This window comes from Protopterus annectens, chromosome 13.part0 (genome assembly GCF_019279795.1).
Source record: "Protopterus annectens isolate FY-2018-M chromosome 13.part0, PAN1.0, whole genome shotgun sequence".
Taxonomy (NCBI): domain Eukaryota; kingdom Metazoa; phylum Chordata; order Ceratodontiformes; family Protopteridae; genus Protopterus; species Protopterus annectens.
Window position 1 is genome coordinate 568,125,329 of NC_056747.1, and position 14,955 is coordinate 568,140,283.

Sequence of the window (14,955 nt, forward strand, 5' to 3'; positions counted from 1 at the left end):
GGGTACTAGCAACTTTCTCAATTTTTTTGGATCTGTTGGTCACTTAGTTTGCAAACCAGCAATGTAGGGATTTACATTAATTTATTAATTTTTCAATAATAACAGCATGTCGGTTAGTGCCAAAAGCCTTGGTCAGGACAAGGTGAACAGTGTACATAGAGTACCACTGCCTACAGCCTCTGTAACCTTTTCAACAAAGCTTACTAAATTCAGAAGACAGGCACTGTCCTTCACAGAAACAGACTCAGTTTAAATCAGTTAAATTGTCTATGTCTGCATAAATGACTTCTACTATGATGCATTCTATGGCTTTGCATATAAGGCTAGTGAAACTGATGGCCCTGTAATTATATGAGTCTGTAGGGGGACCACCCTTGTGTACTAGTGCCACAATGGCTATTTTTGAGACATCAGGCACAAACTCTTTGGATAGGCTGAAGTTGAATAGTTTACATAGAGGCACAGATGAAAATGCTACCTGGGGTGTTATCTGGTGCCACAGAAATATTATTTTTTGTCTTTGACAGGAATTCTGAGACTTGCTGCAAGGTGATTTCAGGAGAAGTTATGAGTTAATGATATGGGTAGGTGGGGCAATTTTAGCACTAAATTTTCTTCTAATATATTGTCTGTATTCTTGGGATTGGAATGTGTGATATTACTATGGATGAACCAGTGCATTGTTGGGCATTATTCCTTAATTTTCTGATGTAACTGAAGAAAAATATGCAGTTTCTTTTGGTATCTGTTCTGACCTTAAGTCAGTACTCTGCTTTACATTTTCTACAGGTGCTCTTAAGTTTCTTGCTGGAGTGCTTCATTGTGGTGGGGGCTTCTTACAACTTTCTATTATTTACTTTCTTTTGTTATACAGTTTATTAATATGTGAGTTCCTGCTAGAGAGGTTTATTCCTGAGTCCATCATTATATTTAGGGCAGATGTGTACAGACATTTTAATGTAACTGTTTAGGTACTGGTAAAAACTGGAGGTGAATGTAGCAGCCCTCTCATCTGGGTTCATTTGTGGGGCATTGCTGGAAATTTTGAGTAAGTCTTCTACAATCTGGAGTACATTATCAATGGAGAAGTCCCTAAAGACAGTCACATTTGTTGGTGGAATGGTATCAGTAGGCCTGACAGAGAAGATGTCTGATTTGTGGTCAGAATTAACCAGGGATGAGAAGAAGATGGGTGGGGTAAAGGTGGCAGCTAAGTTTTTTTTGCAGTTTGCTCCAGTGCAAAGGTATTAGCAAAATCTAGGAAATGCTGTGTATATCCATTTTTAGAGGTGAGTGTTCTAATCAATTCTTAGGCAGTTGAAGTCCCCTAGCAAGAAGGTGTTTGGTTTGTTATTTAACCCCTCAATGGTATTAAGATAATTTCCATGATCTTGGGGGGATATTGATGAAGATCTGTAGCTGGTAATGAAGTAATGCATGGGTTTGTTAAGGGTTATTTGGATCTCCAGGAGCTTCAAGTTAGGGTTATGGGTAATTTGACGTGGTAGTATTTCTGACAAATAAAGATACTCATGAAACACAGCTCCAAAAAATGTGCAAAAAATGAATAACATTCAAGCTGCTCATTAAGCACAATAAAGTTGTATGCTTGCCGACTAGCTTGGATTTTATTTGTATTTTGCAAATAAAGATACTCCCCTGCTGTTATTTAAGGGCTTGAAGGTTTGATGGCCCTAAGCCATGGTATAGAGAGAATGTTGTCACTGCATGGAAGCCATGTCTCACTAAATACACATATGTGAATATGTCTGAGATGCATGAGAGCCACAAATTCTGGCATCTTTCTATTTAGACACCTAATATTAAGTTGTGCCACCTTGTCCAAATTGTTGTCCCTGAATGCTGTGTAGGACTATCCAGTAGGGAAACTCTGCCTAAAAAGGCTTTGTGGGGACAGCAAAGACTTGAGCCAGTATGTGGAAGCCTTAGTATGAGATGTGTAAACCAACCCTGATGAAACAGGAAGTCCTGTTTATCATCTCTCATCCCAATATGAGGCATACTGGATCCCCTTAGAATGACACCAACTAGTTAATCAAAATGTGAAATTGTTAAAGCCAATTATCTTGTTATCTAGGCATCATTCTTAGTGAAGTCAAGATACTACTCATACCAGAGTCATTCCTGCATCTAACACATGCATGAGAAGTTCCATCATGACTCCCTGCATATCACTTTGGAGTGCCTCAAGTCATTCATTCATTTCAATATGGGCCAACACTAGGGTGTAGTCATATTTGTCCACTTTGGGGGACCATAAAGCCCTTATGACATCACACATCCTGCTACCAGACAACCAGCTGACAGTTATCCTGTTCTTGTCCAGTCTGGTAAGTGTGAAGTCTGTATGCCTAACTATAGAGTCCCCTATGACTAAAATGATGTTTGTGTATGGAAGCAGACTTACTGGCCTTATGTTCTTACACATGCTTTTCTGATGACTCTTGGGTGATCTGTGTGGATCTGCAGTATGTGGGAGTAGAGAACGAGTACATGTTGCCTTATGCAATGGAGGCTGGACCTTTTAGTACATGTTCTAGAAGGCTTTGCTAAAGTTTTCATTACAGCCACAGCATAAGTTACAGGCTTAGTGATGCTGTGATTGGTTGGGTTTGTGGGGGTATAATGCTTATTGATTAATGACAGTGAGTGGTTTGCATTCATGTCACTTAATATTTATATCTCTAACAGGCTGTACTATCAATTGGTAGAAGCAGTAAGCAGTAAACAGCTGATAAGCATAAGGCAGTTGCTTTACTGACTGAGAACACCTAATAAAATCAGACCGGTTACAAATGGGGTGAGAGTAGACAGCTGAGCCAAGTTCCAAGAGAGTGGAGGAGTAGAGCTAGTCATAATACTCAGGTATTTTAGGGAAACTACTCTAGAACAGCCTGGATATTTATGAATGACTTATTTAGGATAATACTCTGACGCTAGGTTAGATAGTGGCTAATCTGGCAGTACTTAGTAAAAAGACAGAATGAGGTTTACCAGTATTATGTGTGTACATGAGTTGTACATATGTAGCTATTATGTGGGTGTGTATGTGGTTAGTAAAAAAGACAGAATTAGATTTACTAGTACTTTTTGTGTGTGAGTTGTATGTATCGTTATCATCATCATCAACCCCCTTTGTCCCATTTTCTACATGGGGTTGGGGTGTCGTATTAACTGTTGCCACCTCTCTTGATTCAAAGCCACACTCCTGCCTTCTTCAACACTCATGCCTGGCTCACAGATCATATCTCGCACAATCCATCCATCTCTTTGCAGGATGCTCTCATGTCCTTTTGCCTTCTTCCTGCCCTCTTCACCAGATTGTCTTCTGCTTTTCTGTGCATGTGACTGAATCAAAGTAATCTCTTCTCTTTGAGCTTTTCTGCAATTGCAGCTACTTCGAATTCTGCTCTTATGTCCTCTTTTCTTCATTTGTCCCACAGTGTGCAATGTACCACCCTTCTCAGGCAATTAATTTACATCACCTCTAGCTTCCTCATCTGTTCTGCCTTTACTGTCCAGGTTTCTGTACCATACATACTGATCACACCACTGTTTTGTATTGTATGTATGTATTTAGCTGGATGTGGGTGTGTATGGGATGTGACTGGGAGTGTATGTGATCTTGTGCATCTGTGTCTCTTTGAAGGGGAAAACAATGCATGTGTGGAGACTGGCAGGACCTGCACATGGTAGTGTGCTCATATGAACAATGAAAACTCCCAGTTGAGTGATTCATAGTAATTCAAATTATCTGGTAATATGACCTTGCCCTTGTGAGAAAGTGCATGACTGTGTATTGTAAGAAAAAAATGCAGTGGCACAACTCAACACTTTGGTATAGTGTGAGTTGTGTCACTGCACCAGTATGTATGAATCTCAGCCACTATGATTCATGCAATTTTGCATATGTCTTTTTTGTTTTTTACTCCATCACACTTGATTGCATCAAATAGATGTTGCTTTCTTGAACAATGGCAGCTTTCTTTTTTAATTTCTCCAAATCTTTTGGGTAATTTATACCATGATGGGAATGAACCCCATTCATAAGTCAAAATAGGATTAAATTTTATGAAATTAGTATTGTTTCAGTCTTTGATGTCAGTCAAAAGTGCTCTGCACAGCACCCGCAATGTGCTCAGTAATGACTACTTCTGCAATTTGTACGAGGTTACATGTATTGGTAACATATATAAATACGATTTTAGATTCATTTTTATAAGACCCGTTGCTCCTACCACTATTGGAACTGTCTGGGTATCTTTCTTCCACATTGCTCTTGTTTCTGCCTGCAAATCCTGATATTTTATGACTTTGTGTCTCCATGTACACAAGACACAGTAGTCACCGGGTGTGGTGATTTTGATGATCAATGCTACTTTTGTCTTCTTTTCATGGACCACTATATCCAGTTTTCTCGCATCTGTCTTTTGAACTGTTGGTAATGGGGTATCCCACGCAGTGTAGGTGTCATCATTTTCTATGATACTTTGTGGTTCATGTTTCCAGTGTTTTTCAGCCACTTTAGTACCATAATGTTTGCACAATCCCCAGTGGAAAAGTCTTGCCACATTATTATGCCTTTCACTATATAGTCTTTCTGCCATTAGTGTGTCACAATCATCAATGAGGTGTGCAACTGTTTCCAGTTGTGTTTTACAAAACCTACATTTGTTTGTTTCTCCCACATGTTCAACAGACTTTGTAAACCAACGTGAATGTAGCCCACTATCTTGGTCCACTAATATTAACCTTTCACCTCTTTGTTTGAATTTGCGTCTCCTTAACCATTCTTGTGTTCGATCCAGATTAACATGAGGTTTTTTCAGACGTTTTCTATACTTGCAACTATATTTATGCATTTTCCACATTTCTTGCCTTCTCATCTGATCCTTCTCCTTGCATTCTTTCATTTGTTTTCTGGCACATTCAGTTGCTGCCTAATTTTTATCTACTTCTGGTTTGCTTTCCATTCCTGCTTGGTGCTGATATGCTTCTGCTAAACTAAGCAGGGAAGCCATCTTAGATTTATTCTCCTCATGCTTCAAAACTTTCACTACATTTGGGTCTTGTGAGGTCAGTAGATATGTGTACAGTCCCATGATTGCCAATCTATACATGTAATCAGTTTCAAGGAGGCCCATACCTCCTTCAGAACAGGGAATATATAATCTTGGCATGTAGTGTTTTTTATGAATCATTTGATGAGCAGCGTCCTTCGTGTTTTCCTGTCCAATCTATCCAACACATTTTGGGGCCAGTCAATCACTCCAAAACTGTAAGTTAGGCCAGGAAGAGCAAACTGGTTTATAGCTTGAATTTTGTTTCTAGATGACAACATTGTTTTCAGAATTAATTTAAGTCTTCTAAAATATTCCTTACTAAGTTTTATTCGCATTTATTCATGTTTTACTGATGATCCTTCATCAATTCCCAAGTATTTATACACTCCCTCTTGCTCAAGTTCTTTTATATCACATTCTTGTCCAAAACTAATGTTTTCTTGGTCCTGCAGTTTTCCTGCTTTAAAGGCTTTTGCACGTTTATCAAGACCAAATGACATTCTTATATCATCTGAAAAAGTTTTGACAACTTGCTGTTGTGCTTTCAGCTCCTCATCTGATGAGCTATACAGTTTTAAATCAATGACTAAGAGAAGATGAGAAGTCTTTATACTTTCTTGTTTTCTAAAAGCCGAATTATAGCCGTGGCCTAAGCTCTAAATTAGACAGCTTAATGTGTTAGGGGCAAGACAGAATAGTAGTGGTGACAGACAGTCACCCTGGAACATCCCCCTTTTAATTTTTATCCCTGGAATAATAATTTGCCCTTTATCATGGCTTAATTGCAAAGTGGTCTGTCACTGTTTCATGGTGACGGTAATGTATTTATTTATGTATTTACATTTGATAACCAGGTAGTGTCCAACTGGGCCAGAAGCCCATTTTCAGCAGAGACCTGGGGAGGAAAGCTTCAAGGAAGATTACATAATTATACATTTGTACATATGACAATTACAATTGGAGTTCAAGCCCAAGTTTCTTGACAGTGTATCTAAAAGCATATAACAATGGTATTGCAATAAGCTTATACTATTCATACAGACAAAAAAAAAAATATATATATATATATATATATATATATATATATATATATTTTTTTTTTTTCAGGATAAAAATATCACAAATTGAAGCTAAGAAGGCCCAGTTGACAAGAAATATTGATAATGGGTAGTGGGGAGAAGGAAGTTAGACAGTAAGGGGTTAAATTAGTTAGCCTGGTGGAGAACATGAGCAAAGCCTAGGGATGTAGTCAGTCAGTGTAGGGTGTATCTTACATATTTTTAAGCACTCTTTTATCCATGAATGTGGGATACTATCAAATTATTTTTTGTAGTCAATCTATGCCATACTTAGATTCTTCCCATTTTTATAGTTCTCCGCTATGACTTTATGTAACATCAAATGATCTTTTGTTCCATATGACTTCCTTTTATTGCCCTTTTCTTCTATATCCATAATTGAGTTTTCTTCTAAATGACTATAAACTCTGTTGGCATCAATTCCAGTGTATAGTTTATATGTTGTCGAAAGGCAAGTTATTGGTCTATAATTTTTAGGGTAGCTTGCAGGTTCACGCTTAAGTAGGAGCATTGTTTTTCTGTTGTTAGCCAGGCTGGTGTCTGTTCAGGATGCACATATAAATAGTTCTCACTCATGGCTAAATCTTCGTGCAAAAATGTTAGTACTTTTAACCAGAAGTTAGGTACTGCATCTGGGCTTGGGTTTTTCCAGTTAGAGGCTTTTCTTAACTTTGTTTCAAACTCTCTGGTTGTTACTTCATCCCATTTCATACTGTGTACCTTTAAACTTCTTATTCTTTCTTTTACTTCTTCTGTCCATTTAGTATCTTTGTTATGTTCCACAGGATCTTCATAAATACTTCTCCAAAATGTATCTATTTCTTTTTTTTCTTTTTTTTTGTGGTCTTTCAAATTCCTTTTACCTTGTTTCCCAATTCTCTATAAAACTTTTTTGAGTCATCAATAAATTGCTTATTCTGTACTTTTCCTTTATATTTATCTGGATATCTTCTAAGCTTTTCTACTTGTGCTGAGATTTTTAGTTTATTTGCGATAGTGCATGATAGATCCTGATCTATTCTAATACTGCACATTTCTTTTATCACTTCTATAAGTATTTTTGTTGATCTGTTCCCTTTTCTATACAGTGACACTTCTTGTCTTAATTGCTTTATAGTTTCCTCTATTTGATACTTCCAAGATGGTATACAATTTCTCTCCTTTGTTTGCCTCACTACCCTGTGTTCCTGTGGTAGAACTTTATCAGTTATTAATTTAGCTGCACAGTAATATATCCTCTTTACTTCTGTTATATCCCATGTATCTCAAAGAACCGTCCTAATTACTGTATTCATTTCTTTTATCAAACTTCTGACTGTTTTGGTTTTATTGACCTTCTGCAGTCTATTTCTTTAATTGATCTTAATATGTCTATCTATCTCTATTTAATCAAGCAACTCTTCTCTTAACTCATTTTCTTCTAACTGAGGGCACATTTTTTGTTTTTCATTTCCTGTGGTCATGCTATACAAAGTTCTATAGTGTCTTCCTATGGCACATTCTCTTCATATTCATCCTGTGCCGTCCGTTCCTCTGTCATATGGGAACTCAGTGGCCTATCACTCCTGAACATTGACTGCATCAGAGTTTCCACAGTTTCCTGTTCCTTCCATTGCTGCCTAGCTTCAAGTGAATGTTTATACTGGTTTCCTGTGGAAGGCTCCAAAATATCTTCATATGGCAACTGACCAATTGCTTCCTGTTCCAGTGATTTCCCCTTAATTTGGATGTCCATTGCTCTATCCTGTTGTGTTGCTTTCTAAATTAGGTTTTCTACACTGAATCTTTCACTTCACAGGTATTCCTTAACCTCGGTTTCTATTTTTTTAACTGCTCCATTACTAATCTCCTTTTTTACTTTTCCTCTTTGTCTTCTTACTTTTTGTATTGTGAAGTTTTCCATGTCCGGATTTCTTTGCCTGTATTTCTCTTCAAATATATTTGGTGCTTCTACTTTTATATTGATTAGTTTTGCTTTCTCCTTTGCATAGATATTACACGATATTAAATATCTTTTTCTTTCCCATGTCCATATTTTTTCTTTAGATGTCTCCTGATCTTCCCATTTCTCCTTACTTTGGGGACTCCTTCCATCATGCTGTGATGTAACCTGTGTTAGACCTTCTACACTAAATCCTTCAATTTAAAGGCACTCAATAACTTTATCTTCTATATCTTCTACTTTTCTTAACTTCTACTTTACTAATCTTCTTTTCTACATTCCCTCTTTGTGATACTATTTTTTTATTTTGAAATTTTCCATATCTGGATGCCTTTGCCTGTATTTCTCATTGAATATCTTTGGGGCTGCCTTCTTTATATTGATTAAATTGGCTTTCTCTTTTGCATAAATATTGTACCATATCAAATCTCTCTTTCTTTCCCATGTCCATATTTATTTTTGTATACTTTTCAAAAATTCTGTAGGGTTTGTTGTTTATATTTTCACAATTCATCAGATGCTTCTTTTTCCAAACAGATCAAAGTTTCTTGGTCTATATATAGTTTTTCATAAATATATTGTATTAATGAACACAAATTTTTATTTGAAGTTTCAGACAGTTTTTTTGTGGAAGTATTTTTCTTTCCTCTAATTTCTCTCTTAATCTTTTTTTATATCTTGTGTCTGGAAATTCTGGGTTTTTACATAATAGTAACAATACCTAATTTCTTTCTTATCCTCAATGGTCCGCTCTATCATCTTTATGGTTCTTATTTGGCCTATCAATTTTGTGATTTTTGTCGACTGCTACTTCCTTCTACAATGGGGGGGGGGGGCATCCGCACCCTGGGCCTGACCCCATTGTAGGAATGTTTCCGTATTTTGAGGATTTTACACTGTCATTTTTCCAGTCCTGGCACACTTGATTGCATCAAATAGATGTTGCTTTTTTGAACAAACAATGGCAGCTTTCTTTGATGTAAATGATCTGTTATTCTTTCATATTTGCACCTATTTCTCTCTCTACTCCTCCATGAGATTGGCATGATTTATGTAGAATGCAGCACATGTAATGCTGGTTCTTATACACATGTTTACTGGTTACTGACAGTGGGTTGATAGGTTTGTATCCATGTTTCTTATATATTTACATCTCTCACAAGTTGTATATACTTTCATGAACTCCAACTGCAGGTGACTGTGCAAAGCATTTTATGTCATAATTGGACTCAGCATATTGAGAAGCTCACCACAGCACCCACAAAGAAGGCAGAGTATTATGCAAAATGTTAGAAGGTGGCAGTAAAGACACTTGAACTAAAGCCACTGGGGCCTGTCTTTGAAAGGCTATATCTCTGTCCTTTTTTGATATTTCCTTAAAAACATTTGGGTAAATCAGGGTAGTCAGCAATAAATTATAACTAAGACTGCAAGTCTAACCTTACAGCTTTGGTGCAGCATGACTCTCAATTTAACTTGACAGCTTTAGCCACTTGAAAACATGACATTGTAGCCATGGCACATTACAAATTAAAAATATACTTATTTTTTCTGATGATTTTTATTTTTGACATAATAAGAACTTAGGACACATATAGTCTAGACATTAGCTTTAAATGGCCTTTTGTACAAAAGTCAGATATCCCCTAGGTGGAAACTAAGCATGGAGCAGACCGTGACAACAAAATCCCTGAATTTCTGTATTTTTTATCTGTATTGAAGAGGTCATATGCCATTTCCACCAAAACAGTTCCGAATAAAACATCCATGGGTTTCTAATAAGATGAAACACACTTCTAGTGACTCAGTAGAATGTTGCCCTTCTGAAAGGGTACACTACAAACTGTGAAGTAATAACATAAAATATAATGTCCATATTGCTCTTTGACAGATACTGGCCTTCCATCGATAACAATTCAAAAGTCATCCCGGAACTACTATTTACTTTCATACAACTCTAGTCACCAAAAGATGATACACACTTTTCTGTATTTATCATTGACAAGAAAACAAACAAACAAAAAAGAAAATAATGCTGAAGGTAATACATTTGTTAGACATGCATACTGCCCTTGACATACCACATTTATGTTAGAAAATGATCATGTAACAACTTTGTGCTTTCAGGTACAACGTGCCATCTCATCCCTACCCCAAGCATCCATCGTCCATGTACATCTCTGATGTTTGTGAGGAAAAACTACCACAGCAATTTATTTCAGTCTCGTACTCTTGAACATATATATATATATATATATATATATATATATATATATATATATATATATATATATATACACACACACACACACACACACACACACACACACACACACACACATATATATATATATATATATATATATATATATCTACACACACACACACACACACACACACACACACACACACACACACACACACACACACACACAAACACACACATACATACATACATACATCCCCCAACAGCCATATTAATGATTATTCTGCATTCATTGTGTCATTGCCATTTGTTTTCTTATATTGCCTGTCCCCCTAAAAAATGAAGACAAGGCACTTTCTGTGCACATTTCCAATGTCTAATTGTGAAGAAATTAGATGCCATAATGTAATCCTCTGATGTTAGGTTTTTGATAAAAAAAGAAAGTAAAATCATCATGGGAATCTATTTCAATGTATAGCTCATAGACACTGTACACTGCGCCTCTTGTCTCCAAGCCTCAGCAATAACCACTTTGTAATCACCTAAACTGCCTTTTGTTATAATCCATAAATTGCTTCCCACCCAAATAAGCAGGAACTTCTAGAAATCACCACTTAAATGATTATTAAAAGTGGGGAAATAGCCACAGTAATCTATTTCCATATTCTGCTACAGAACATCATTGCACACCTCAAAAACCATAAAAACTAAATAACAAAATAGATACATGTATATTGTAACAATGGCAGTGCATACTGTTACCACTGTCCACAGATCTTGCTGGTTTCCCACCAAGAAAATAATGATCAAATGATCCCTCACACACTAAAGTCTATTCCTCCACCCACCAAACCACAGTAGTGATCACTTTAAAATGATCAGTGACAGCCTGTCACTTGCTTTCTTCCAAAAACATGCTCTTCACCCTCAGAAGAGAAGTAATGTCTGGTTATCACCTGTGATCATCAGCACTGCTAAAATATTTAGAGGAATGTATTTCAGGTTGTTGCTGCAAGTCAGATGGAGGGGCTTCAAGAACCCAAACTCTACCTACCTTTGTTATGTGCAATAAGAGTATATAAAAAATCTGCATTCTGCTATGAGTATTACCACTGCCCATGTTTCCATCCTGTTTCCAACCAGAAATTAAAGTGAAACATACTTGCAAAGCAAAATTTTCCCTGAAAGTCTGCATGTCTGCAGCAACCTGTAGTCTAGTCATATGACTTGAGATTCTGAAGAAATCGCTGTAAGTGTTCAAACTGTTTAAGAATAGGAGCTGGTAGATGTACTGCAGAGAAAACTTTATTTCCTATTTTAAAAAAATAACTTCACCAATTTTAAAATAAGAAAAAATATAGACTAAGAATTAGCAAACCTAGCTCACAGGCCTGCAGATCACCCTTGCAGTGCCAAGCAAACTCATAATGCACAGAACAGGTAAGGGGTTAAAGATGTGTTCTTAGTATTTGAAAATTGTATCTGGTAATTCAAAGCCTTAAAGGCAATGGTTGGTGAAGTATACACGTTCTCTACAAATCTATTAAATGATCTGTTTTCCTTGCCATTAAGACTACCAAACTCTTCAACTAATGCTGTTCCCTTACAGACTTAGTGGTTTCTGTATCTGGGCATTATGTAGAATTTCTTTACAAAAACAGAATAATCCCGCAACCTACCAAAAAACAAAACAAAACAATCAGGCCTCTTGGGGTGGTGGTTGGGAGTCTTCCTCCAGGGAAGCAGCTTCAAATACATCTAAAAGGGGTCTTGAACTCGAGAAATAGCTATTAGTTTGGGAGGCTGTGGTCCCAGAAGTTCCAAGTATCTCCTTTGGGAGTTAAAGAGGTTATGAGAGTGCCACTGGAAGTATTCCATCATGACAGAAAGAACATCCTCAAATGACAAGTCCTCTGGAAGTGTGTTTGAGGACAGAGTGTCCTTACTAAGTCAGAGCCATGGAGTCAGGACATCTGTGACTTGTACTGTAGTTCCTCACTCAAGGTCAGGGGAGTCAAAGCTTCTCATGGGGGAGACCTCCTTCTTCCTTTTGAATAGAGGGACTCTGGCACAGAGGTCTGTTTCTAAGTTGGCAGTAACCTGCACAAGAACTGTGGAAAACTGTAACACAATTTCAACCAGTGTTTAGAGGGATGCTGCTTTAATCTAGGCAGCTGATTAGGCTTGGACAAATGGTGGGCCACTGGTGTGTGGTCAGAGAAGGGTGGGTGTCCATTGGGAATTTGTAACCCCATGGGGGAGTCTCTGGGTTTAAAATTCTTGTGTACATGGACATACTGTTCAACAATAACCATGGTGACCTTGTTCTCTCTTTATAGTTAAACAGTATTTTGAAGTAGGTTCTTGGCTGATGTCCACTACAGGCTTTTGAGTCTGAGTTTCAGTAAAATGAGGCATGGCAGAGATGAAATGCAAAACTTCATCAAAGGCCATGGCTGTTAGCGGGTGTCAGAGCTGGGGGTGCCTATGTAAAACTGATTCATTTGGATGTAGGAGCCTTAGGTGATCTATCTAGTTTGAGAGTCTCCTTTAACTTCTGTTATTTTTTCTTTTTTAAGGGCATTTGTCCTGCCTTGATGCTGCAACTTTGCATACACAGTGGGTCAACTTAAGAAGGCTGCAAGTCCTTTTCTTGTGGAATATGCCTAGGGGCTTCTCTGGCATTCTCTTAACAGTTTTAGTTGAAAACCATGATAAATATGACAATTAGTGAAGTGCTCCATATGTATATAGGTATACCTATTAGGCATGGTAGCATTTGTGAGGAATCCGAAAGCCTACAGGCATACCTGTTAGTTTTCTCTAGGATGGACATGCCTTACACAATGCATGGCACTCAGCACTCAGAGATCCATTAGTGTGCAAACATGAAAAGGAATACCTTAATACTAATTTATTTTAAACTTGGTAGAAAAAGATCTTCAACAGGATACTGCTTACACACTTTTAGTTGAAGACCTTGATCAATGCCAAGCTTGTATCAATCATCAGTGTGGCAAAAAAGAACTAAACAAGGTGCAAGAGGACTTCACCTCTATATCAGATACATGAAAAGAATGGTGTTCATCTCTAAAAATCAAGCTGGAAATTGGGATCTACCTATGGCAGAGAGTTCTAACATTGTAACTTCAGCATTGACCCACAGGAAGAACATCCTTCAAAAAGCTTTATTGTTGTAACCATAAGTTCAGCTTCTCTATTTCCACACATGGGTCTATATCACAACATCAAACTTACAAAAGTTCGATCGTTGTCATATTGAACCCTAAGGTCCGAAACCCAACAAAACCGAAAACAGAGAACAGCGATTTTTTTCTCAGGGAAAAAAATCGCTGTTCTGTGACAAAAAAAAAAAAATAACCTTAAACTAAAGTGGGGGGCTTCACCTCCCACCCCCCTAGTTAAATATACCAACTCCAAGATCGCACCACAGTGGAGGAAATAGCAAAACCCCAAAAACATCCCACCGATTTTTTTTCCCTGGGAAAAAAGTCAATGTGCCGTGGCTTCGCTATTTTCAACTTTCGGACTTTAAGGTTCGATATTACAACATTCAAACTTGTTTTAGTTCAACATTGTAATATAGGCCCTCCATCATGCATGCATAAACAGGCAATTAAATACAAATGGAAGCTAAAGGATAACTTTTATAATAAGTCAACTGCACATCTATATAAGGAGCCATTTACTGTATTGGACCAATTCTTTGTTGTTATATCCACACCCACAACTGTACCAGTACCACCTTTCCTAATCCTCTAATTCCACACATTCACTTTCTTCTTACCCTCACCCCTACTGCTACCTCTTTCACATCCATTTCTTCTCCCCTCCTTTCAGCCTGCACTCCTGTTATTATCCTTCCTAATAAATATAATTTATTTGCTATCCTGCAACAAGGCACTCTGTACCTATAATACAGGGAGGTACCTTACTCCACTGATGCTTTGTGATTGGCTGGAATACCTGCTTATAAACAAAGCTGCTATTAGAGTAATTGTATGAACTATTTTGTATCTAATAACACATATAATTAAATGTGTCTCTCATTTATAATCTTTAAATATTTCTTTATATTTATCTTAGCTCTTTAATTTTTAATCACAATTCATAGTCTGGGGTTGAAAACAAAACCTGCGGTGGTACAGCGGTAGCATTGTTGCCTCACAGCAAGAGGTTCTCCTGTTCGATTCTTGGCTGGAGTGCCTTCTGTGTGGAGTCTGCATGTCCTCCCCGCAGTTGAGTGGCCTCCAAAAGACATGCGTGAATGGGCGTGCCTTCGCTGAAGGTTGGGTGTCGGGCTGGCAACTCGGCACCATAAAAAAAAATCGACTGCCAATCATTAGCAGACCAGAGGTCCGCTGTGGCGACCCCTAACCAGGAAAATCCAAAAAGACAAACCAGTCTGGGGTTGAAAACAAACTCATATTTACTGACTACCGTTTCACAGAAGGCATTCAGTAAAAATTAAACATTTCAAAACAGAACTATTTTATGTGGGAAGCAACTGTTCCTTGCGTACCCTTCATACTGGGGGTGACCCCCTGCTTGCACGCTTAGTTATACCTAGCACGTGGAGCACTGCACCTAAGTTAAAAATTACAGCTTTGCAAGCTGTACCAA

General features: G+C 37.5%; 1 protein-coding gene and 1 long non-coding RNA gene across 2 annotated transcripts in view; one reads left to right on the top strand and one right to left on the bottom strand.

Moving 5' to 3' along the window:
- LOC122787480 overlaps window positions 1-14,955 on the top strand; it is a 172,819-nt gene that overhangs the window by 37,463 nt on the left and 120,401 nt on the right. The window lies entirely within an intron of this gene.
- LOC122787478 (uroplakin-3b-like) overlaps window positions 1-14,955 on the bottom strand; it is a gene marked incomplete in the record, with an annotated part of 105,574 nt that overhangs the window by 19,778 nt on the left and 70,841 nt on the right.